This window comes from Rhinatrema bivittatum, chromosome 2 (genome assembly GCF_901001135.1).
Source record: "Rhinatrema bivittatum chromosome 2, aRhiBiv1.1, whole genome shotgun sequence".
NCBI lineage: Eukaryota > Metazoa > Chordata > Amphibia > Gymnophiona > Rhinatrematidae > Rhinatrema > Rhinatrema bivittatum.
The window spans coordinates 63,918,545-63,944,092 of NC_042616.1; the positions used below are offsets into that span (position 1 = coordinate 63,918,545).

The following is a 25,548-nucleotide window of genomic DNA, read 5'->3' on the forward strand; positions in this document are numbered from 1 at the left end:
TACAGATTACAAACTTTTTACTAAAATATTAGCAACTTGACTATCCCGTATAATGTCCAGTATTATTCACCCAGACCAATCTGGTTTCATTAAAAATAGGCTCATAACAAATAACACTAGACTTTTTTTTCACATTCATGAAGCGGTATCCTCTGCCCCCTCCCCGGTCATAGCTGTTTCTCTGGATGCTGAAAAAGCTTTCGACCGTGTGGAGTGGTCTTTTCTTTTCTCCACCTTACATAAATTTGGTTTTGGCCCCAATTTCATCTCATGGATTAAACTCCTCTATTTTTCTCCCACTGCTTTTTTATATCTAAATAACCGCAGATCCCCAATTTTTTCTCTTCATAGAGGAACTCGCCAAGGATGTCCCCTCTCTCCTCTGCTCTTCAACCTGGCTTTGGAACCCCTTCTTCTTGCCATCCGACAAAATTCGTTAATTACAGGTGTGAAAATTGGTTCGGAAGAATATAAGTTATCAGCTTATGCAGATGATGTGTTGCTTTTTCTGTCTCATCCTGATTCCTCCCTTCCACACCTCCTCCAGCAAATTGCCTCATACTCTGCTCTCTCTGGTTATAAAATTAACTGGCACAAGACGGAACTCCTCCCCCTCAATACTTTAGGTTCCTTGGTTGATCTCACTAATTCTACTATACAAAGAGTCCCCCATTGTATTAAATATTTGGGAATTTACTTTTACTCCGAGCCCCAATTAACAATTTCTAATGCTGAAACCCGTATTCTCCAAACGATAAAAGATCTCACTATCCACTGGTCACCCCTATATCTCACATGGTGGGGGCGATTAGACACTATAAAAATGGTGGTTGCCCCTAAGATCACTTATGCATTATCAATGATTCCTATTTTCTTCTCCTATGCCTTTTACAAGCAAATTGACCGGATACTATCTTCCTTCTTATGGAAGAATAAGACCCCCAGAATTGCTTTACCTAAACTCAAGCTCGTTAAGGCTGAGGGAGGTGTCAATTTCCCTAACTTCTATGCCTACCATCAAGCTTTCATGCTTCAACAAGCTCAGCATCATTTCTCTCCCTCTGCTACTCAAGGGGAAAGACCTAGATGGCTAGATTTGGAATGTTCACTAGTATCCCCTTTCCCACTTACTTGTTTCCCAGGGATGAAAATATCCAAACAACTTGAATCTAATGCAATTTTACGCTCACTTCACAAGGCATACTCCCTTTTCGACTCCATTCGCCCCAAACATATATGCTCTTGGAGCTATTCTAACATGGCCCCCATATGGCGTAACTCTAGATTGACCATTGACAAACACCCTCTCAACTGGCCGCTATGGCAGACAAAAGGCATTTGGTTCTTGGCCTCCATTTTGGAAGATGTTACGATACATACGTTTCCTCGAATGCGAGCAAAATACGGCCTACCAACCTCTCAATTTTTTGCTTGGTTGCAATTACGAAATGTTATAGCTGCTTCCTCATACTCCTCCACTCCACTCAATACATCCCCCTATCTATTGCAAGTTTTCCAGGAGCATGGGCCTCAGAGGCATTTAGCATCGAAACTATATAAAATTCTGGTATCTACTGATGCTCATGTTCTTCGAAATGGGCTTTACTCCATATGGTCTAAAGAAATTGACGCCCATATTGGTCAACCTACATGGCGATATCTTTGGACCATAACAACTCGCATCACACTATCCTCCAGCTTGACGCAATCCTCCTTTTTTCTCATGCACAGAGCTTTTTGGACACCTTGGAGATTACATAGGGCCGGTTTACTTACCTCCCATCAATGCTGGTCATGCTCAGCACCCAAAGCGACTTTTGAGCATATGTTCTTTTTTTGCCCATGTGTACGAACTTTTTGGCTCCAAGTTTGGTCAACGATCACTTCCATCATCCCCATCTCCCACTCCTTTACGTATACTGTGTTTTTTCTTCGAGGTTCCAATCCTACGTTTTCCCTGTCTCTTCCTCATCGGAAACTAATAGACTTCTTGTTTGCTATTGCTATTCACACAATACTAGGGGTGTGCATTCGGATTGACCGCATTAGTAAAACGCAACTCATATTTTTTTTTTACTTAAAAAATTGATTCGACATAAACGATCGGATTTCCCACATATCGAACATAGATATGTTTGATATGTGGGAAATCGCGATTGTTGAGCCAAAATAAAAATATAAACCCCCTCCCCCTCCTTAATCCCCCCCCCCCCCCGACTTACCACAACTCCCTGGTGATGGAGCGAGGAGTGAGGACGCCATTTCTGCAATCCTTGGCGAGAAGCATGTGACGTCGGCGGCACGTCGAGTGACGCCGGCGTCACGTGATTCCCGGCTCGTTCGCGCCGGACGGCTCGTTCGGCCCAAAAAGAACTTTTGGCCAGCTTGAGGGGGTCAGGAGGCCCCCCCAAGCTGGCCAAAAGTTCTTTTTGGGCCGAACGAGCCGTCCGGCGCGAACTTGCCGGGAATCACGTGACGTCGCGTCTGAGTGACGCGGCGCCACGTGATTCCCGGCTCGTTCGCGCCGGACGGCTCGTTCGGCCCAAAAAGAACTTTTGGCCAGCTTGGGGGGGTCAGGAGGCCCCCCCAAGCTGGCCAAAAGTTCTTTTTGGGCCGAACGAGCCGTCCGGCGCGAACGAGCCGGGAATCACGTGACGCCGCGTCACTCGACGTGCCACCGACGTCACATGCTTCTCGCCAAGGATTGCAGAAATGACGTCCTCACTCCTCGCTCGATCACCAGGGAGTTGTGGTAAGTCTGGGGGGGGGATTAAGGAGGGTGAGGGGGTTTAATTTTTTTTTTTGCACATATGTACATATACCCAACTCATTGGATTTTTTTTATGTCCATATTGGCCGCAAGTGGGACCCCCTTTCGGACATAAAAAATATGAACATAAAATTTTGCTCTGCACATCCCTACACAATACTATCTAACTGGAAACGTAGTGATTTGCTTTCACAAGCCTGGTGGTGGAATTCTGTGTGTATGTATTATAAGTATGAAAAAGCCATGGCTATAAAGTGTAATAGGCTTGCTTCTTGGGCTCAAGTATGGAAACCGCTTGAAAATTATATCACCTCTCTATCTTGATAACCTGATGCTTACTTGCATATTCCAACTTTCTCTGCTATATCCATAAGTCACTTTCCCTTGCATTTTTACCTTTCTCTCTTTATCTTTCCTCTCTCTTATTCCCTCTCTACCTTTTCGTTTTAGTCTCTTCTTCTCTCAGGATTCTCTTATAACGTACTTTGTACTGTTCTTTATGCTCACTCCTTCCATTATTCTTGCTCATACAGTAAATGCGGATTCTTTATTTATTTGGAATGTATGCTTAATTTGAGCCCTGCCAATTAGATATCTATTGCAATGTGCTATTGTGTTCGAATTTCTTATATGCTGCTCTCCATTATGTTGAATTCTGTCTTTTATTTTGTAATCTCTCTGCTTTATGTTTCAAAAAAAACAAAAATGTTTAATAAATCGTTTAAACTTAAAAAAAAAAGTAATTGTTGCTCCGTGCAGGTTACCCCCATGTTTCTGTTAAGGGTAGCATCTGCTGCTCCGTGCAGGTTACCCCCATGTTTCTGTTAAGGGTAGCATCTGCCGCTCCGTGCAGGTTACCCCCATGTTTCTGTTAAGGGTAGCATCTGCCGCTCCGTGCAGGTTACCCCCATGTTCACCTGCCATCACATACAGCTCTTTTGGATTACCACTCCCCGGATGTCTCTGTACGTCTTAACATTGAACCCCAACTGCTAAATCTTCGACCACTCTTCAAGCTTTCTTAAATTACTTTTCATTCTCTCTACTCCTTCAGGCATGTCCACTCTGTTGCAGATCTTAGTATCATCCACAAATAGACAAACTTTACCTTCTATGCCTTCCACAATGTCACTCACAAAGATGTTGAACAGTCCTAAAACTGATTCTTGTGGCACTCATTCTCTCTTCAGTGTAGGTTTGTCTCAGTCAACTAATTTGTTATCCATTCCATCACCTTGGCGCCCACTCCCAAGCTTCTTATTTTATTCATAGCCTTCTTATGCGGGACTGTATCAAAAGCTTTGCTGAAGTTGAAGTAAATTACATCAAGTGCTCTTACTTGATCCAATTCACTAGTTACCCAATCAAAAAAATCAATCAGATTTGTCTGACAGGACTTTCCCTTGGTGAATACATGCTGTCGTGGATCACTCTGGGCTGGATTTTAATACCTACGTGCGGGTGTAGATTTGTGCGCGCAACTCTGCGCGCTCAAATCTACACCCAATTTTATAATGCAAGGGGGTGCACACTTGTGCAGCTTGCATGCACTGAGCCCTAGGGGAGCTCCGATGGCTTTCCCTGTTCCCTCCAAGGCCGCTCCAAAATTGAAGCAGCCTCAGAGGGAACTTTCCTTCTGCCCCTCCACCTTCCCCTCCCTTCCCCTACCTAACCCATCCCCCAATCCTACCTAACCCCCCCCCCCCGACCTTTATTTTTCAAGTTGCGCCTTCCTCCCGGCAGGTGTAGATTGCGCATGACGGCTCAGTGCCGGTGCGCGATCCCCCAGCCTAGAGGCCCTACGGAGGCCTCTGGCCATGCCCCCGCCCCGGACTGCCTACGCCTTGCCCCCTTTTTTCAAGCTCTGGGACATACACGTGTCACTGGGCCTATGCAAAATAGGCTCAGCACATGTAACCCCCCCCTGCGAGCGTAAATCAAGCTGGATTTATGCACCTAGGGCTTTTAAAATTGCCCCTATACTTTCTTTCTGCAGAATCTGCATTAATTTTCCCACCACAGAGTTGATACTAATTGGCCTGTAGTTTCCAGCCTCCTCTCTTCTATAACTTTGGTGAAGCAGAACCTTAACTACTCTTCTCCAATCTCACAGCACTTCTTCCATTTCCAGGGATCTATTGAACAGGTCTTTCATTGGACACGGCAGGACATCTCTGAATTCCCATAGTATTCTGAGATGTATCTCATCCGGCCCCATGTCACCTCTCTATACCTTTTTGGCAATCCTTTCTTTTGCTTGACCTCTTGCTTTCCTAATTTCTTTTTTCATTTCCCTCAGTTTCACCAGTTTTTATTCCCCATGTTCCTCTTTTGGGGATCCTTTTTACTCCATGAATACTGTTCTTTTTGCTTTTATATTTTCTACCACCTCCTTTGAAAACCAAATTGGTTTATTTTCCCTCGTACTTTTGTTTACTTTTCTAACATGTAGATTTGTTGTTTTTGTAATAGCTCCTTCTAATTTGGTCCATTGCTGTTATACCACACCCATTTTCTCCCAATCTTCTAGTTCCTCTTCCGGGTAGATTACCATTTTGTCAAAGTCCATATTTTTGAAATTCAAAATTCATGCCTTCTTGTGACTTCTGTGAATCTTATTTGCGATACCAAACCATAACGTCTGATGATTACTAGTGCTCAGGTGGGCACCTGCCCAGCCATTAAAGACATTATCCTCATTAGTGAGTACTAGGTCAAGTATCACACCCTCCCTCATAGGTTCCATTACCAATTGTTTGAGAAGAGCCCCTTGAAAGGTATCCATTATCTCTCTACTTCTTGCAGATTCTGCAGAAGAGATGCTACAATCTGCATCTGGCAGATTAAAATCTCCAACAATCAATGCTTCTCCTTTCATTCCCACCATTTGGATGTTTTTCACCAGATCTCAGTCCAGGTCTTCAGTTTGGGTTGGAGACTGGTAGACCATCCCAGTGTAACTGGAAGTACCATCACCTTGTTTTGGGATAACCCTTAATACTTCTTCCCTATATCATGTCCCTTGTATTTCAGTTGCACTAATATTTGTTATGCTCAGGCTTGTGGACCCTTGGCTGATGAGAGGATGGTATACCTTTCGGAGGGTCCGTAGGCTCTCTCGTCGGGTGGCGAGGCAGAACAGGAGGCAGGACCAGCTGACCCTTGGCACTGGAGGCTGAGGTGAATACGGAGGCGGTGAAGAGACGAGATGAGGCGCTGTGTCTTCACCACTGGTGGTCAGTGGTCCCCCCTGGAGGAGCCCGTAGGGACCCAACCGCTGAGACTTAGGTGGACCTAGGGAGGTCAGGGAATGGTGCAAGGGCCAACTGGAGCTTCGCCCTGGAAGCCCGCGGTCCCCCCAAGAGAAGCCCGTAGGGACCTGGGCCGCTGGGACTTAGGCGGGCCCTTGGAGACAGTAGTCTTGAAGAAGTCCTAGGTCAAGTGCCAGAGGGTCGTTGCTCACCAAAGTTGTACACCAGAGAATCACCACTTGCCAATCCAAAGTCAGGAACCAGAGAATCACTGTAAGCCAATCCGAAGTCAGGAACCAGAGAATCACCATAAGCCAATCCGAAGTCAGGAACCAGGAACACCAAGATGGAACAGGATCCAAAGTTCAAGGACTCACCGAAGCAAGCAGACTGGATAGCACTGGGAGACGTTGCCAAGTCACTGGATGAGCAGAGGAAGCTGCCTTTTATACTTCCTCTGCCCTGGCTGATAGAGAACAGGTGAGGCCATTTAAAGGGATGGGTCCCTTTAATTCTGTGGAGGGGGCGTGGCCTCATGCCCAAGCATGGCGGTGGCCATCTTGGATTTCCCCTGCGGAGGGGAGACGCCGCTGGGGGGAAGCAGGATGGCTTCCCCTGCAACGGGCAGCACCGGAGGCCGCGCGGGCCCGAGTCAGAGCCCTCCTCTGGGGATCCCGCGGCGCAGCGAATCAGGTAGGGGCCGCGGTCGTGGGGCACCACAGCCGCGGAGCACAACAATATTGTTTTTGACATGAAGTACTACTCCTTCACCTTTTCTGTGTTTTCTGCTTTCCTTAACAAGTTATAACCCAGGATGGTCATATACCAATCATGAGACACTGTGAACCATGTCAGAATAATAGCAAAAATGTCTAAGTCTACGTCCACAATTAGGGCCACAGATCTTGGATTTTGTTGCCCAGGCTATGAGCATTTGTGGTCATAATTTTCCAGCTTTCCTCCCTTGGTTTGGTGATCTTCATAGTCACATTTTCTACTCTTTTTCTTAAGCGTGGAATGTAGAGCTGATTTGTTGTATTATCTAGAGATGTGAATCATTTTTTGGCGATTTAAAATATCATCCAATATTTTTTAAATCGTCAAAAATCGTTAAAGAGTGCGATAAATAGAAATTCCCCCCGATTTATCGTGAAAAATCGTTAATCGGGTTTTGTGTCCACTAACGGGAGGTATTTGGGAGGGAGGGCGGGAAAACCGGCACACCAAAACAACTCCTAAACCCACCCCGACCCCTTAAAACTAATCCCTTACCTTCCCCCACCCTCCCAAACCCCCCCCCAAAATGTTTTAAAATCACCTGGTGGTCCAGTGGAAGCCCCAGGACCGATCGCCCGCTCTCGGGCCGTCGGCTGCCACTAATAAAAATGCGCCGTTGGCCCGATAAAAAAAAACCCCACCCCGACCCTTTAAAACTGACCCCTTAGCCTCCCCCACCCTCCCGACCCCCCAAAAAATGTTTTAAAATTTCCTGGTGGTCCAGTGGGGGCGCCGGGAGCGATCTCCCGCTCTCGGGCCATCGGCTGCCACTAATAAAAATGGTGCCGATGGCCCTTTGCCCTTACCATGTGACAGGGTATCCGTGCCATTAGCCGGCCCCTGGCACTACCTTTGCCCTCACTATGTCACAGGGGCCAACGTCGGCCCCTGTGACATAGTGAGGGCGAAGGTAGCGCTGGCGCCATTTTGAATACTGGCAATACGGCCCGAGTGCAGGAGGTCACTCCCGTACCCCTGCTGGACTTTTGGCAAGGCTTGTGGGGGTCAGGAGCCCCCCCCAAGCTGGCCAAAAGTCCCTGGGGGTCCAGCGGGGGTCCGGGAGCGATCTCCTGAACTCGTGCTGTCGGGTGCCAGGAATCAAAATGGCGCCGATAGCTTTGCCCTTACTATGTCACAGGGGCTACTGGCACCATTTTGAAACGTACTGAGGGTGTGAGAATGCAGGGGATGGATCCCAGACCCCCCCGCTGGGCCACCAGGGAGTTTTGCTAAGTCTTGGGGGGATCAGGAGGGTGGGAGGGTTGTTTAAATTGGCGGCCGAATAATTCGGGGAAAATTCATTGTATTCGTGGGGAATCGCGATATGTTTCACTTCCCCACGAATACAACGAATATTGGCACATCCGTTGCAGATTGCCAATACGTAGGGACCGAATACACACCCCTAGCATTTATACTAAGATGTGGGCAAAAGGTAAAGGACAATCTACTAGCAGTACATGCCTAGTACTTAAGCATCTTTTTTGTGCACACTTAGGGGTAGATTTTCAAATAGCGCAAATTTGCCTACTTTTGCTGGCGCATCAGGCGCAAGCAAAAGTAAGCTGGATTTTAGTAGATACGCGCGGAGCCGCGTGTATCTGCTAAAAACCTGGATCGGCGCGCGCAAGGCTATTGATTTTGTATAGCCGGCGCGCGCCGAGCCGCGCAGCCTACCCCCGTTCCCTCCGAGGCCGCTCCGAAATCGGAGCGGCCTCGGAGGGAACTTCCTTTTGCCCTCCCCTCACCTTCCCCTCCCTTCCCCTACCTAACCCACCCACCCGGCCCTGTCTAAGCCCCCCCCTTACCTTTGTCGGGGGATTTACGCCTCCCAGAGGGAGGCGTAAATCCCCGCGCGCCAGCGGGCCTCTTGCGCACCGGGACGCGACCTGGGGGCGGGTACGGAGGGCGCGGCCACGCCCCTGGACCGCCCGGGCCGTAGCCACGCCCCCGTAGCCGCCCCCAAAACGCTGCCGACACGCCCCCTAAATGCCGCGATGACCGGGCCCGCCCCCGACACGCCCCCCTCGGAGAACCCCGGGACTTATGCGAGTCCCGGGGCTCTGCGCGCGCCGGTAGGCCTATGTAAAATAGGCTCACCGGCGCGCAGGGCCCTGCTCGCCTAAATCCGCCCGGATTTGGGCGGATTTAGGCGAGCAGGGCTCTGAAAATCCGCCCCTTAAGCTATAGTGGATTGAACTTGATGAACCAATGTCTTTTCTCTCATTCAAGCAATGTAATCATGCATGGCAACTTGGTTGTTTTGCATTAATTATAATTAACCAATATGAAGGTAATTTGCAAAACGTGTGGATGCACTAATTTAACAGCAACATCTGTTCATTCCAGCATGAAGTTGGAACCAGTGACTGAGTGTTGTGCTGCACTGTAAGGGAAAAAGAAATATAGGGCCTGATTTTCAAAAGAATGTACATGCTTAAAACTGGGTTTTACATGTGTAAATGCACTTTACCCATGTAAGTGGGCTTTTAAAAATTGCTATAATATATGGAATTGAATGGTCAATATGTTTTGCCTGTGTTAAATACGCTCAACATGAATACATGGTGTATGAAAATTTCTATGATAGTATGTTACATTTACATGCATACCTCTTTTGAAAATTCACCTAATATGTTCCAAAAGAAATAATATTATTCTTTTTTTACAAACACCAGGGTCCATATTCACTTTAGCCAGCATATTCAGTTTAGCCAGATAACTCATAGTGGCTGAAAAATACTTTAGCTCCCCAACCTTTCTGGAGAACCCCCAGTTAGTCAGACTTTTAGGATAACCACAATACATATGTATGAGATAAATTTGCATGCACTGCCTCCGTTGCATGCAAATTTACCTCATACATATGTTCTGTGGATATCCTGAAAAACCTGGCTAGCAGGGCGTCCTCCAGAACATGTTTGGGAATCACTGCTTTGGAAGATTAGTCAAAGGGAATGCAATTTTCAAAGCCATTTCTGTGGGTAAATTAATGCTTTACCTGTAGAAATGGGCTTTAAAAAAAACTGTCCACATGATGAGGAGTTCCCAGGGGAGGGGTTTTTAATTTTTTGAGAAAAAACACCTACTTGCACAAATTAAGAACATAAGAACATAAGAAATTGCCATGCTGGGACAGACCAAGGGTCCATCAAGCCCAGCATCCTGTTTCCAACAGAGGCCAAAAACCAGGCCACAAGAACCTGGCAATTACCCAAACACTAAGAAGAACCCATGCTACTGATGCAATTAATAGCAGTGGCTATTCCCTAAGTATAATTGATTAATAGCCATTAATGGACTTCTCCTCCAAGAACTTATCCAAACCTTTTTTGAACCCAGCTACACTAACTGCACTAACTACCTTCTCTGGCAACCAATTCCAGAGCTTTATTGTGCGTTGAGTGAAAAAGAATTTTCTCCGATTAGTCTTAAATGTGTTACTTGCTAACTTCATGGAATGCCCCCTAGTCCTTCTATTATTCGAAAGTGTAAATAACCGAGTCACATCTTCTCGTTCAAGACCTCTCATGATCTTAAAGACCTCTATCATATCCCCCCTCAGCCGTCTCTTCTCCAAGCTGAACAGCCCTAACCTCTTCAGCCTTTCCTCATAGGGGAGCTGTTCCATCCCCTTTATCATTTTGGTTGCCCTTCTCTGTATAAATGTGTTTGGTTAGTTTTCCAAGGATAATTTTCAAAGGGAAATCACACACCCACTTTCCCTTTGAAAATTGGTGAGGACTGACTTTGAATCTATGTGGGCAGTTATAAAATTGCCCCCTAATCTCTGCATTTAGACAGTTCTGTTCTTTTACACATTATTGATGTCTCTTAGTTACACTGTTCAGTTGTATTAGTAAAGATGTCCTGTGATCAGTTCTTATGTATATACCTCTTGTTCTCTTTAACATTTAAAACTACAGAGGAAGGGTAGAGGTACAAAGTCACTGATGTGCGTCCCGACCGTGCTGGTGCTGCGACCAGGTCTGCTCACCTCAGGCTGCCTTCCGCGGGCGCCGTCCCGTCCTCCCTAGCTGCAGCAGCCAGCTCTCGGCATCCCCAGCATCTGTCCCGAATGCCTCCGGCTTCACAGGCCTCACAACGGAGCTCCCGCAGGGGCTCTGGTCCTCGGCGTCCTCGGCCCCACCCCTAGGCATGCGCGCAGCCGATGCTCCCTCATTTAAAGGGCCCAGGGCGGGAACGTCAGCTCGGACGCCTCCCGATGACGGCACGTAGGCACAGTATATAAGGCGAATTCCTTCCCTCAGTTCCTTGCCTTGGCAATTGGGTCATCACCTCTGTGTGAGCTAGTTTGCCGTCCTCGTTCTTGTGTTTGTTCCAGTGTTCCTGCGTTCCTTGTTCCTGTGCCTCTTCCAGTGCTCCCGTGTTCCTGTGGTCCTTCCTGTGTTCCAGCATCTGTTCCTGAGTCCCTGTGTTCCTGAGTCCTGTTCCTCGTCTTGCCACCCAGATGCTACCTTCTCAGACTGATACCCGGTACTGACCTTGGCTTGTCTTGACTACTCTCGGACTGATCCTTGGAACTGACTTCTGCTTGCCTGTGACCACGCCCGGACTAATCCTTGGAACTGACCTCTGCTTGCCTTTGACCATGCTCAGACTGATACCTGAAACTGACCTCTGCTTGCCTTTGAATATGCTCGGACTGATACCACAAACTGACCCCTGCTCACCTTTAACTACACTTGGACTGATACCTGGAACTGACCCTTGCTTTGGCTGACCATTCTCGGATGGATACCCTGGCTCTGACCCTTGCACTCCATTGGAACACTCTCTTCGCAACCCCTGTGATCACCAGGCTTGCCTGCCTTGATACCACCTGCGGCCTTCTTCGAGCTGGACCACTAGGCACTGCCTATCCTACCCGGAGGACCTTCAGTTCCTGTCTTGTTCCAGAGGTCTCCGGTACTTCCGGTCTAGCTCGCCTGTTCGCTGACAGCCACGCACCGCTCCTCTTGGTGGGCACACCTCTCTGTCATCTCTCCGGGAGACCCCCTGAGGCCCACCTAAGCTCAGGCAGGCCAGAAAACCAAGGGCTCAACCTGAAGAGCTCCAGGACTGTTATTGGTGAAGTTCCTGTCAGCCTCCGTCTCCTTGTGTGCTCTGCTTCCTGGCAGCAGGTGCCCTCTGGGATCCCTCAGAGGGCTGTACTAATCCTGCGCCGGGTCAAGGGTCCACCTCCAGCACAACAGGTTGCCAAGGCCATGGACTCAGCAGAATCCTCTGCCATGCAGGCTATTCTGGGCCTGGCTACCCGTATCCGGGAGCAGCAGCAATACCTCGTGGCATTGGCCACCTCGGTTGAAGAAATATGAGCCCAACTTGCAGAGTCTGCTATGGCCAACCCTGGGACTCTTCCTAACAGTGCTTCCTCTGGTTCATCACCCTCACGGGCATTGCTGGCCCTCCCAGCTCCTCCCCGATTCAATGGTGACCCTCGTCTCTGCCGAGGCTTCATTAACCAGTGTTACAAGCAATTTGCGCTACAACCTTCCTTGTTTCCAGACAAAGTCACCAAGATTACATTTATCCTCTCTCATTTGGAGGGAAAGGCTCTAGCATGGGCCTCTCCGCTTTGGGAGTGTTCTGATTCCTTACTACAGCAGCTCCTCCAGTTCATTTCCACATTCCGACGCACCTTTGATGATCCAGGCCAGACACCATCTCCTCCACCTCTGCCAGGGCTCCCATTCCCTCACAGAGTACTCCGTGGAGTTCCGAACCCTGGCAATAGAATTTGGATAGCAGGAAGACTGCCTGCGGGCACTTTATCTGGATGGCCTGTCTACTGCTCTAAAAGGTGAACTGGCAGCCTGAGAAATTCCTGCATCTTTGGAGGACCTTATTTCCTTGGTCGGACGGATTGACCATCACCTCCAGGAACGGCATCGGGAAGTAAAGGTCATACGAAGAGCGGCCCTGGATCCACCTCGGTCCATTAGCCCCAAATTGAGGGCATCACCGGCGGTCATCCTGTCACAAGAAGAACCGATGCAGATCAACCGTGGTCGTGTCACTCCCGAAGAACACCTCCGAAGATAGAAGTCTGCTCTCTGCCTCTACTGTGGGACTCCAGGCCACCAGATCCAGACTTGTCAGGTGCATCTGGGAAACTCCAGAGCCTAAGTCCGGCAGGGGTCCCAAGCTTGGGCACTACAGTTACAGGGCCCCACTACTCCTTCCCGTCTCCTTCTTCAGGGAGGCACGTTCCTTCTCTACCACTGCCCTTATGGATACTGGGGCCGGTGGGAATTTTATTCTTGAAGAATTAGTCATGTTGCTTCAGATTCCTGTTCAGCCTCTGGAAGTTCCACTGCGAATTGCCTCCATCCATGGAACGTTGTTGGATGCCTGATACCAATGAGCATTAGTCGAAATGGTCAACACCAATTCTGACCTGAGTAAGATAAGATATGAACCATTTCAGTACTGTAGCCTCTATACCTAAAGACTGAAGACAAATCAAAAGCAATTTGTAATCCAGAGTATCAAAGGCTGCAGTAATGTTGAGAAGTACCAGCCCATCATTGATGCCTTGGGCAAAGCCCTGAATGATAGTGTCTATGGAGGATATTAACACTTTCTGTACTGAAATTTTTGCAAAACCCTGTAATTACTTAAAGGCACAGGGCCTGTTTACTGCAGCCTTTGCAAGAACTAGGAGTACAAGCATTAAAAAGCTCAAGAGGAGGAGATATGATGATTTTTGTCTAAATCAACTGCAGCGATGAAGAAACTGCCCTTTTTATTTAAAAAGAAATCTAGAAAACTCCTTTTCCATGTTTTCATGCCTCTGGCATCCAGTTTGGATATCTTTTAAAAGCAGTACCCAGGCTGCAGTCAAGATGGCGGCATTGAGAGGACATGTGGCGTCTGCTGTCCCAAGTTTTTGCTGATTTTCAGTGTTGCTGTTTGAGATGCCTCCAAAGTGTAAGGGGAAAGTCCGCATTTTCCCTCTGGACCCTCTCCCCTCTTCTGCACAGCAACTGGCAAGAGCTCGCTTCATGTTCTCACCAGCGTTGTCAGGAACCGAGGCGTCTGATGTGCGGGGCGGTTTGGGAGAACCGTGCGTGCAGGCAGAAGAGGGGTCCCTGAGTCTGGACCACTGGCCACCCCCTGCGCATAGATCTTGCTTGGAGGATGCTTCTGCGGCACCCGGTGATGATGTCATTTTGGCGCCTGCAGTGGAGAGGGCTCCTCTCCGTGTTTCACCATCAGGGCAGAATCTGGAGATCCCTTCAGGATCTCAAAACCAGTGATTTTTGGAGTTTTTTGGACTCTGAGAAGCTTTTGATGTTTTGGAGTCTTGGGACCAGGACTCAGAGATTTAAAAAAGATTGTTGGAAAAAGTTGATCAGTCCAGAGGGAAGGGCAAACCCCTGCATCCCAATGGTCTGGATCAGAAGTTTCTTTTTTTCCCAAGTGACCAGGAAAGCTGGGGAGAAGAGAAGTGTGAGCTTATGGACGTTTTGCCCAGGCTGAATGAGAAAGGCTGAAGGTGAAGAGAAGCGGAAACAAGTGAAGAGAAGTGTAAAAAGATTTTGGGATTACAGATTGATAATTGACCCATGGTTTGGGATTCTTGCTAAGGATAATGGTGCAGAAAACATGGACAAGGAAACCATTTATCCACTCTATTCATTGTTTTGATGCTGAACTTTGTTTTGTGATACCGGACTGAATGCTGGTTTTGTAAGTTGCAGTAAAGATTTTATTTTGAACACCACTTTTGGCATCATTGCTCTTCTTTTGGTGACTGTGCCAGGGACCCTGGAGATTACCTTCTCTCCCCACCCCATCCGGACTCGAACCTGGACTCATACCTCTCAAAATGATGGATAAAGCACCCAACCTGGGGACCGTTTACATAAAGTATGGGTTCAAACTTCCCCCCCCAAAAAATTTCTGTATGCAGATCATTTTGGTGGAGTAATTTTCCATGCAAACTTGCATGCACATAACTCAGCACAGTCTTGCATATGTTTCCTGAATTTAAATCAATATTGGAGTCTGAAATTCTTGTAAAACTAGCTAGAACTGAGGAGTGTTTAGAGTCAGATGAAGTAGATATTGATGCATTCCTGGAGATATATAGTGGGCTTAAGCTTTCTGGCAGCATTCCAGGTAATGCTAACCACTTAATTAACTGACAGTGAATGAGCTGCTTACCTTTTGCTATTCCATAGGCAATTGGAAATCCACAACTCAACATGAATATTCATGAAGGATTTAAAATTATTCTAGTGGTAGTTCTTAACAGATGATAATTGATAGCAAAAATGGAAAACACTCCTATGCTGAAAATTGTAATAGGGCACTGTGAATCCTGCGGCTTGCATATAGGAGGTGGGTGAATTAAAGCAGCAGTGCTTGGGGTCCTAGTCCTCCTGGCAAGTGGCTATCCCAGTCTGTAATGGTACATTTTTATCTGTAGCCTAATACTCTAGATGAGCAAAGCAAACATGTAGTTTTTTGACCTCACATTTTAAATCACCAGGGGGTACCATTCAGGGATTCAAAAGGCAAAGGAAAGTTGCCCTCATTTGGTCATTTAACTACCATCTACAAGAATGCCTTGGGAATTATGCTTTCTTTACCTTTAATGAGATGCTATATGGCATATAGCAGTGGTCCCCAACCCTGTCCTGGGGGCCCACCAGCCAGTCGGGTTTTCAGGATATCCACAATGAATATGCATGAGAGAAAATTTGCATGTTATGGAACGAGTGCATGCAAATTTTCTCTCATGCATATTCATTGTGCATATCCTGAAAACTCGACTGGCTGGTGGGTCCCCAGGACAGGGTTGGGGCCCACTGGCATATAGTATATGTTATAGTAAAGGAGAGACTAAGAACTTTAAAGTGGTGCACACAGCGGTAGGATAAAAGTCCAGAGAAAAGTTTACTGAGAGCTGGGTCCATATTTTAATAAGCAGAGTCTGTCCCAAGAATTACTCAGGCCACAGTACAGGTGGTCACAGTTGGTTTTAGCTGTTGCAGCATTGGTGTCGTATGGCTCTAGTGTCCCAAACTATTCTGCAACCTGGCATATGTAAAAAGATGTGTGCCTTTAAGCCTTTTCTATTAAGCATGGAGCTCTCTGATATATTTGCTTGGTGAGACCTTTAATAGTTATACCATTTTTTCTTTTTTTTTTTTTCTGCAAAAGAATGCCAAACAGTCAGCACCTCTTTTGCTGTGCTCATGGGTTTTCCAGCATTCATCATTTTCATTCTACTTTCCAGCTCCTAAATTTTAGCCACCTATCTAGAGCCACCAGAAGGTTTATTCAGAGAACAATATCTGAGAAATTGTTCTGGTCTTCTGGGAGACTCAACCAAACACCCCACATGTAGGACTGAGTTCAAAATGATAAATATTGTGGAATAAATGAGGGGAGAAATTAGGGAGAGAAGAAGACACTGTTCCTTGTGCTCTGAAAGTTCTCTAACCGGACTGAGAGTAAGTCTACTCAGTGGTATATACTCTTCTAGAGACTAGATTAGAGAAAGATATAGTGCTGCTTTTTCATAGTGTACTGACTTTGCTGTTTATTACCTGTGGATGTGACCACTGCAAATAATGCTGCTACTGTGAAGAAATAGACACTTTTGGAACCATCAACACTGTTCTCAGTTTGAATTGCTGTCCTGGGACTGAACCCCTGGAGACACAGCACCTTCTAGAGGGTTTCCTCAGCCTGTGCATGCAAGTCTGTTCCAGCCAATCAGCTTTCCCACCACAGAGGGGTCCAATCAGTTCCATCCAGTGAAGGTTGCACCTCGGTCCACTACTGCATAACCATGACTGATCAGGAACCTAGAAACTCAGACAGGGATTCAAACTCTACTAACCAACCAGGGGTTACATGGTATTTATGGTATGATGCAGGTATATACACACAGCCGTCTCCTCCCCATATTTCTTGTGGCAGAGTATTCAAGATTCTGCGATGAGTTAACAAAATCTGCGGCAGATCTTTCAAAATTCTGCTGCAATTATGTGACTAATTTCCATAGCTTTGCATAAAGATTCATGCCTACTATGCAAAAAAGTCAATTTTTTATTGAAAATATTTCACATTGCATATAGCTTAAATACTATTTAAAAGCAAACACAATACTTACCAAGTACAAAAGGCAACTATTTATCAAGTAATGACCTATAAATTACAAACCTTTAATAATGAAATGTCATTTTTATTTTGAAATGAAATATAATGCAATCACCCTTTTTATATTTTCTTTAGAAAGGCCTTTTTCATTTTTCAGAATATATGAGCTTATACAGGCTGAAAAATGCCCTCAGAATCAACAGTTTGTCTTGTTTTCAATTACACAGAATAATGTGTGCACATATACTGGACACTTCGTAACAGACGCAAAAAGGGTTTAAATTAGCACAAGTTTGAAACTTATCAGCAGTAGTGTCAGTCATCAAGGCTTCTATGACTTGAAATTAATGCTGTTTCTAACCGCTGTGGGACACCAGCACAGTTCCAAAACATATCCAGATCTTTGTAGCTGCTGTGTGGTTGGTCAGTCATACACCAGCTACAAAGACCTGTGCAAGAACTGTGCTATAAAGATAATCCTTATCCAGGAATTACACTAAAACCATCTTTGGTTTGATTTAAAAGATCTACAAGACATCAAACTGTGATCGCCTTCCCTTTGCCCTCCAGCCTCACCCCTCCTCTGCTTCCTTCAGGCCAAGAGGAATGCAGGGAACAATAGGAGGAGAAAGCTGGATTAGAGAGCAGAGCGCCTCTACTCTCCTTTGCTCTGTCCCAGCCTCAACCTCATTCCCCTCTCTTCCTGTTCCCTGCAGGGCGTTTGTCAGGGGAGGGGCTGGATTAGGAAACAGAGAGGCTGAGGCTGAAGGCAGGGACCCTGTATCTGAATGAAGAGGTAGGGGAGTTTCCAAGTTTATTGATTGCGCCACAGGTTGTAAATTATGGAACAGCAAAACTAATCATGTGATTCATCCCTCAGCCGTAGCTGCAGAATCACAAAGCCTGGGAGCACTGGATATTAACTGCAGTAGGAGATTTATACAACAATTTACTGCCCCCACATTCATACTGATTTGTTTGTATACATTTGGATTTATGAAGCCCACTTTCAGAGGCTGCTCCAATTTTGGAGCAGCCTCGGAGGGAACGGAGGAAGGCTGTGCGGCTCGGCGCGCGCAAGGTTCACACGTGTGCGCCCTTTTGCACTCACTGACCCCGGATTTTTTAACATGTGCGCAGCTGCGCGCGCATGTTATAAAACCGGGCGTAGATCCGTGCACGTCGGGTTGCGCGCACGAATCTACGCCCGTGCCTAAATCTTAAAATCCGGCCCAATGTGTTTTACCCTTGTAGAGTAAAATGAGGCCCTTAGGATATTGTCTCTCCTAACAGCTGTTCACTCCAAAACTGTTCTGCTATAAACTTTAGCTTGGTGACAACATGCAGACAAGTGCCACCTTCAAAAGAAGTAGGAAGCAGCATAGCTTTTCAAATGCTACTTGTACAGGTTTAAAAAGAACAGGTCACGTCTAGGAACTTAATGTCTACTTTTTCAACAAAGCAGACAGCACCAGCCTGGTTGACTTTTTAATTTTGTTTATTAATAATGCTTGGTTACGGTAGCTTCAAATGTCTTTTTCTACATTTACATTTCATATGAAGCTCCCCTTTTGCTTGCCCTTAACTGAATTTCTGGCCCACTCTTAACACGTTTGACCTATTTTCAGCTTCCAAGTAAACTTAGGAAAGAGATACCCCTTCCCACCCTAGAAAGCGTGCTACTATTTTTGCTGCAAGTGTAAAAGCAAATATAGCTTCTCATTGCGTCAAGGAGCCCTCTGACTGAATGGTTTCGTATTTCTGAATGAACAGTAATGTATACATTAACAGTTTACATATGTTTCATGCAACGCTATCCTCCTTATTCAACAAAAACAAACTCAGTGTTGCCTTAGTTACAACAGAGAATAGCCACATTGCACACAGTAACATAGTGGTCCATATTCAGACTTCGGCTGGCTAGCAAAGTTACAAAAAAATATACAAGGGAGATCAAATTTACGGCAAAGCAAAAATGTATTACATTTCAGAAAACTTATTTTAAAAGTGAAGTGTTAACACATCTCCAATACATGAAGTTGAGGGTCCATAAAGACTTTAACCTAGTTTGATCTTCAGTAACGTGTTGTTGCCTTCTTGCTTTGTTACTTTTATGGCTAGCAAAGTTAGCCAGAAAAACGTATCTGACCCAGCTGGGATATTTAGCAGCTTTCCTGTACCGCTGAATATGCCTGGCTATGTCAAAATAAGTTTATTCGGTTAACGTTAGAACTCAGAATACATTTCTACACAACCACTTACATAGGCAAATGGTGGACCGCAGGCAGTTTTGAAAGCTGGGCTCTTAATATTTTGCTCTCAGTGATATTGCTTTTAATTTATAAAGCATCCACTCTATATGATGAAAACTCATGGTCAAATATGTTTTTAGGGCTACTGATTACTACCTATTCATTAGATCCAGGAGACACCCTCAAGATCTAATTTTCATCAAGTGTCATGTGTTAGTGCAAGTAAAAGAGCAAGACGTATCTAATATGTAGTTGAGTGTTATGTTGCAAACCAAAATCAGGTAACAGTAGAATCAGAAGTCAGAGGACTGCCTGAAAATCAATTTCTTGGCAAGTTTTGAGATAACACATCCTTTGCCCAGGACTTTAGTTTCCATCAAATGCTAGAAGAGGGAAAAACTGAACAAGCAAATCATGGAGTAGAGAAATAGCTTAGCTTTTAGGGCAGCGGGCTGTGAATCAAGGAAGCCAGGGCTGAAATCCTGCTGATGTGCCTTGTGACCCTGGGCAAGTCACCACCTCCTCTGCTGACTGCTTTCCAAGCATTTTTCCCATAGACCCTGGATGGGAGAAAAGCTTTAATAAAGAGCCGGCTTGCATTGTAAGCCCTGTACGGACAGGGAAAATACTTACTTATCTCGGAATGTGACACGCCTGGAGCTACCAAGGAAAGGCACGAACCTAAATCTAAATAATGGTGCAAATAATAATAATGGTGAAACTCAGCCCTGCGACCATAGAAGTCTCAAAATGCCTTTTGTGCACATTTCTCCGTCCCTTCCTGAAACTGAAGGATTTTAAAGCCTTGAGCAAAGGATGCCTGCATATGTGGGCAAATTTTGCAGAATATAAAAGTACTAAATAAATACGTCATTTCTAACAGGCCAATTTTCTTTCTGCTTTGCTATTTATGTATTTATTTCCTGCCTTTTGGCACTTTAGAGTGGATTATATTCAGATACAGTAGGCAGTTCCCCTATCCTCAGAGGGCTTACAATCAGCTTGCAAATAATTGCACGCAGCGGCACGTATGCATGCACATGGCCATGTGCATATTTGCTATAGCATTTTATAATACTTGCGTATGATTTGTACATGTTTGTACATGTATGCTGGCTTATGCGCAAATAGGTGCAATGCATTGAAACCACCTACATGAATAGACAACACACATATGTAACCCACCTATTTTAAATAGATGTGTGTGTATATTTTACGCGTGAAAGTAAACTAGGACTCACTCGCGCAAGTCCCGATTTACATGTGTACATTGGCCATTTTTAAAATATGCGTGCTTTGAGAAAGCTAACCGGTTTAGTTTACCGATCAGTCCACCAGGTCACCCGTTCCTTCTCCAGACCATTGGGACCAGCCTGAGTTCCCCTCGTCCACCCAGACCTCCCACCCTGTCAGTACTACACAATAAACACATTTATTATCACTTAGACCCGATAATGAGCAGGTATGAAAATCCATGATTAAGTCGGAAAATGTGCATGCGTGTCTTTTAAAACATCAACTTACGCACATCCTGTGAGCCTCACCCCGGAATGCTTCTTGACCAACCCGCTTTTCCCGGTGAAAGCGAACGTATGCATGCATTTCTGACTTTTATGAATTATGGAATAAGTGAGTGGCGGCTACTGATGCCATGTATACTCTGTATTTTATGTGATTGGAGGCAATTTTCAAAGGAGTTTCACGTGCAAATGTGACATTTGCATTTTATTATTTTATTTATTTAGATTTAAATTCCGCTTTTTTGGCACTTTCAAAGCAGATTACATTCAGATACTGTAGGTCTTTCCTTACCTCCTTAAGACTGTAAACCAGAGTGTTTACAATCTTAAGGAGGTAATTTTAAAAGGATTTAAACATATAAATGTCACATACCATTGCAAGTTTTTTCAAAAGCCATTCACAAGCATAAAGTGCTCTTACACGTGAAGGGATAATTCAATGGCATATTTTGTAGCAATTTTCAAAATCCCATGTCCATGAGTTAAAGTGCATTTACACACGTAAAACCCAGTTTTATGCATGTAAATCTTTTTGAAAATTGCCCCATAATGTTCTGAAAATTCACCTGTAAGTTTATACCTGATGCCAAGGAGGGGTTAAGTGACTTGCTGAAGGTCACAAGTAGCAACAGTGGGATTTGAACCCTGGCTTCTCAGTTTCAAAGCCTGCTATTCTAACCATGAGGCTATTCCCCCACTCCTCTTTGGCCCTCTAACCATGCCCTTCCAGCAGTCAGTTTATTTGGAGGGGTAGAAATAGGGTGGGTTGAGCTTAGCACTTTCCTTCTGTTAGTTTGGACTTCCAGTTTATTCTGAACTGGAAGTCTGGGGATTTCTCCCCTATTTTCGTATCTGGTCAGCTTAGCTCTGTCATTGCAGCCACAGTCCAGGGGCCTGCAGCCATCTGCTTCAGTCCTAAATCCTGCCACTAGGTGTCACCCTTGCATGATGACTAGGACTCTTCCCCCCAACCCTACCTCTCCTCCCTACCCCAGGGACTGTGAACACTGCCCCCCTCCCTCCCCTGCAGACCCAGGGAGCAGAAATCCTGTCCTGAGAATCAAACCCAGGTGTTCCACTGAGTCACTGGGCCAGCTCCTCTCTTCTGGCTTCTGTAAGTGAAGTAAGTTTCCTTTTCTGATTGGGAATTTATAGTTATAAATCATTGCTTTTTGCTTTACCTTGCCTGTTTTAAAATTTGTTTTTCTTAGCTGTGCTCTTCTTAACAGTTGTTTTATTCTCATTTCTGTTAGTTTAGTGGTTTGGAGCTTGGGGATTTGTTCTTGGAACAGAGCAGTCATATTTCCCTTTTCGGGATGGGGGTAGAGTTAAGTTATTTGTGTATTTCACTAGAGTCTTACTGCTGCTTTCTCTGTTGTTGGGTACCATGGATTAAGTTCTTCTGGTTCCATAGTTCAGAGTGCCTGGTAATTTTTTAATTAGTAGGTTTACTTAGATGTGGCTCTGGATCTGTAGGAGACTATCCTCATTTTCTTCAGTTATTTAGAAGCAGGCTTTGTTTAAGTTAGCTCTTCTTTTGATGGTTTCCATTTGTTTAGTTTGTTGGAAATGTAGGTTTGGAAAGGTTTTGTTGTTTGTTTAGCAGCAAAGTTGAGTTTTTGAAGTTAATTACTCAAGATGACATGCAGGCTGTGGCAATTCTGATAACTACTAACCGAAAGATGAACTATTGACCAGTCATAACATCTTGCATGGCTTGATCAGGACTTTTGTTAGCAATGTATTTCTAAAACAGAGGCCCCGTCATGAAGATGAATAGTTAAGAGCTTTTTCTAGTGTTGACTGGTGGTCTGTTATATGTATTATATTTACCATATGCCTGACAGCAAAGGATGTTCTGAAAAGATAAAGAATCAATTAGGCGAAGTTTCATCAAAAAAGAGGTGTGAACAATTGCAAAGGAATTAAAATACTTTTCCTGGTTCATTTAAAAGTTTGCAAAAAAGTTTTGGATATCCCCAAAATGGGCCGGTTGGGGAGAGGGGCAGAGGAGAAGAGGTGGCCTTCCATCCAAAAACGGCTTGCACAGTTTTAACCCAAGCAGCCATCTGCAGGAAAAGCAGGCACACAGCCAGTGTGTGTGCGCATAACTTTTATTTATTATTTATTTATTTTTAACTTTTATATACCGATGTTCCTGTATAGGATCCATATCGCATTGGTTTACATAGAACTGAACTGTTGCCATGGGGCAATACATGGAACAAGAACATACATGAAGTACATTTAAATTACAAAGTAACAGTAATAGTAATAAGAGTAATGGTAATAGTGATATAAAAACATGAAATACCATAAGATAAAAATTGCGAAATGGTAGTTAGAACTTTGCTGTACAATAAAACGTGAGAACCTACAGCTATGCATAGTTTCAAATTCACATGCACTTCTGGAGCGAGCGTAGTTGTGGGAACACTGGATCGGATGAAGGAAAACTGGTACTGCCCCTATCATGAGGGACCTGTTAGGGGGTCTATGTAATAGTGCATTAAGTAAGTCAGACATAAAGTAAGTCAGTAAGGAACTAAAAGGGGGAGGAAGACTCTAACGAGGGCATTTGGTGGAGCAAGGGGGGGACTCGGTGAGTATTATCCTTCAGAGAAGGCTTGGCTGAAAAGACATGTTTTGAGTTTCTTTTAGGATATTTAGGATATTTTCAAACAGAGATGATGCCAAGTAGTTTCCCTCTGAAAAGTAGCTACAAGGTTTGCGCATGGTAAATTGTGCACTCTGCATTGCCATGGGCTGTTGAGCATTGCCCTCACACTCAGGCTTCCAATATCAGTTTAGCTTGAGGAACATCCCCCTCCCCCTGGTACAAGAATTTTCTTTCTGACTGGTCACCCTCTTATGGTCTCAGATCTCCCTGAAAGTAGCAATGAAGAGAAGTTATTTTATTTATTTATAACCATTTGATTTTCTGGGTTTTTTTCCCCCTAAATTAGTAGCAAAGCGGATTACATTCAAAGTAAGGACATGAGCCTGCAGGTAATGTAAAATAAAATGTAAGTTAGTCACAAAGAGGATTGCTTTCAAGATAAAGAACATGAGGACATTAAGTGCTGCAACTGTACAGAAATGACTGTAGAGAGATGAGGTAGATTGCAATTATGGATCTTGGGTGCAAATAGCACAACACCGAGTAGCAGTAAAGGAGTAACATGAAATAAGAAAAATGGGTAGAGAGTACAAATGCATAGAACTGACTTTGCACCTGGATCAGGAATGGTATGGAATTTTAAATAGAATTAACCCCTATGGACAAACCAGTGAGCTCATAATCAGGAAAGAGTTTTGGATTTGCTAGGTAGTAGAAGTAGGAGTCTCAGATATGGCGTTGAGGGGGAGGCGTGGCTAACAGCAAGCCCTTGATTTTATTTATTTATTTATTTACTTATTTTTACAGAAGGTGGGGTAACAAGTATCAAGGCACAGTGCTAGTTTTGCAGCAAAGCAGCTGAATGCACAAATTCTTCTGAATAAAAGTCTGCAAGATCTATAAATCCAACCCTATGCAGACAAGTTGCATTTGATAATTGAAAACTGAATTTTGCCATGTACATACATCTGGGCAGATGTTCTGTGGTGCCTCCATAAATATATAATAGATGGGGTGGATTCGACGTTAGTGATCTCAAAATCTGGATAGCTCCAGACTAATGTTCTGTGGTATTTTTGAATGACTAAAGGCATCCACAAATCAGGAAGTTACGTCCCAGTCCTCCCACCATCAGAACCCCTACCCTCACCCCGCACCACCCTGTGCTCTCCAACTCTCTTTTCTTCTACTTGGACAGAATTGGGAAAGGAGTTTCAGGCCTTGCATAAGCCTCACACACAATCCTCTTCCAAATCCTTTTCAATACAGTACCAGCTCCAATTCCAGACCGAGTCCCTACTCTGCTGAAAAAACTGTGCTGGTAGCAAAGAAAATTGAAGCTCACCCCCCAGGCCTTTCCCAACCTGTCCCTTTCCAAATCCATTTTACCCCATCTAACAGAGTCCATATGCAAATGGGATATTAGAAATCCCCAATCACTCCTGCCCTACTGTGGCAGCTTTTAAAAAACAGCACAGACAGGCCCTGAAGCTGACTGTTTTGCTATCTGGATATATCTACAGACAACAAAATGGTGCTGGCTTCAGGGTCCACCAGTACCATGTTTAAATGCTGTCACAGTAGGGCAAGAGCAACTGGGGATTTCTAATGGGACATTTGGACTTCTGGACCCCATGGATAGGATATGATGGATCCAAAGAGGTGGGGGGTTTGGTTTTTAAATTATGGGGTGCTGGTACTGTATTTTTTTCTTAAGGGAAGGAGGGATACCCTAGCTCTGTGTTTCATTTGTTTTATTTTGTTTCAAGTAAATGAAACAAAATGAAATAAACCACAAGCAAAATGAAAAGCAAGCAAACAAACAAAAAACCCCAAATGAAATATAAAACAAAAAAAGTAAGAGCCTAAAGAATAATGGAATGCTCTCTCCAAGGGAAAGAAGAGTTTTCCTTAGATTCCTAGGAATGCAAACCAGTCGCTTGCTGTTCACATTCCTGCCATCAACTAGATTTGAAATGGATCTGAGTTACAGTATTTTGCTTTACCATCTAACTGGAAGGGTTGAAAGAGGAGCAGAGGTCTTTTAGAGTTCAACTTAATACCTATTTCTACAACACAGTAATTGAGAGGAAGGCAAAAACAAACAAAAATTAGTGTGTTCCTGCAACCAATTACACAACATAGTAAAAAAGAAAATGATGCAGCACAGTGTATATAAATATTTAATGTACTGTATGTATACACTTTTTGTTGGTGG

The 25,548-nt window shown here is 44.8% G+C and overlaps 1 protein-coding gene across 2 annotated transcripts in view; it reads left to right on the plus strand.

The window, feature by feature from the left end:
- PTH1R (parathyroid hormone 1 receptor) overlaps positions 1-25,548 on the plus strand; it is a 595,747-nt gene that overhangs the window by 253,520 nt on the left and 316,679 nt on the right. The window contains exon 1 of one of the 2 annotated variants that reach the window (XM_029588270.1): positions 21,712-21,833. The exons of the other annotated variant lie outside the window; for it this stretch is intronic. The gene's annotated coding sequence lies outside the window, so the exon portion shown is untranslated. Of the gene's footprint in view, positions 1-21,711; positions 21,834-25,548 lie in introns of those variants that run through there. 2 annotated transcript variants of the gene reach the window in all.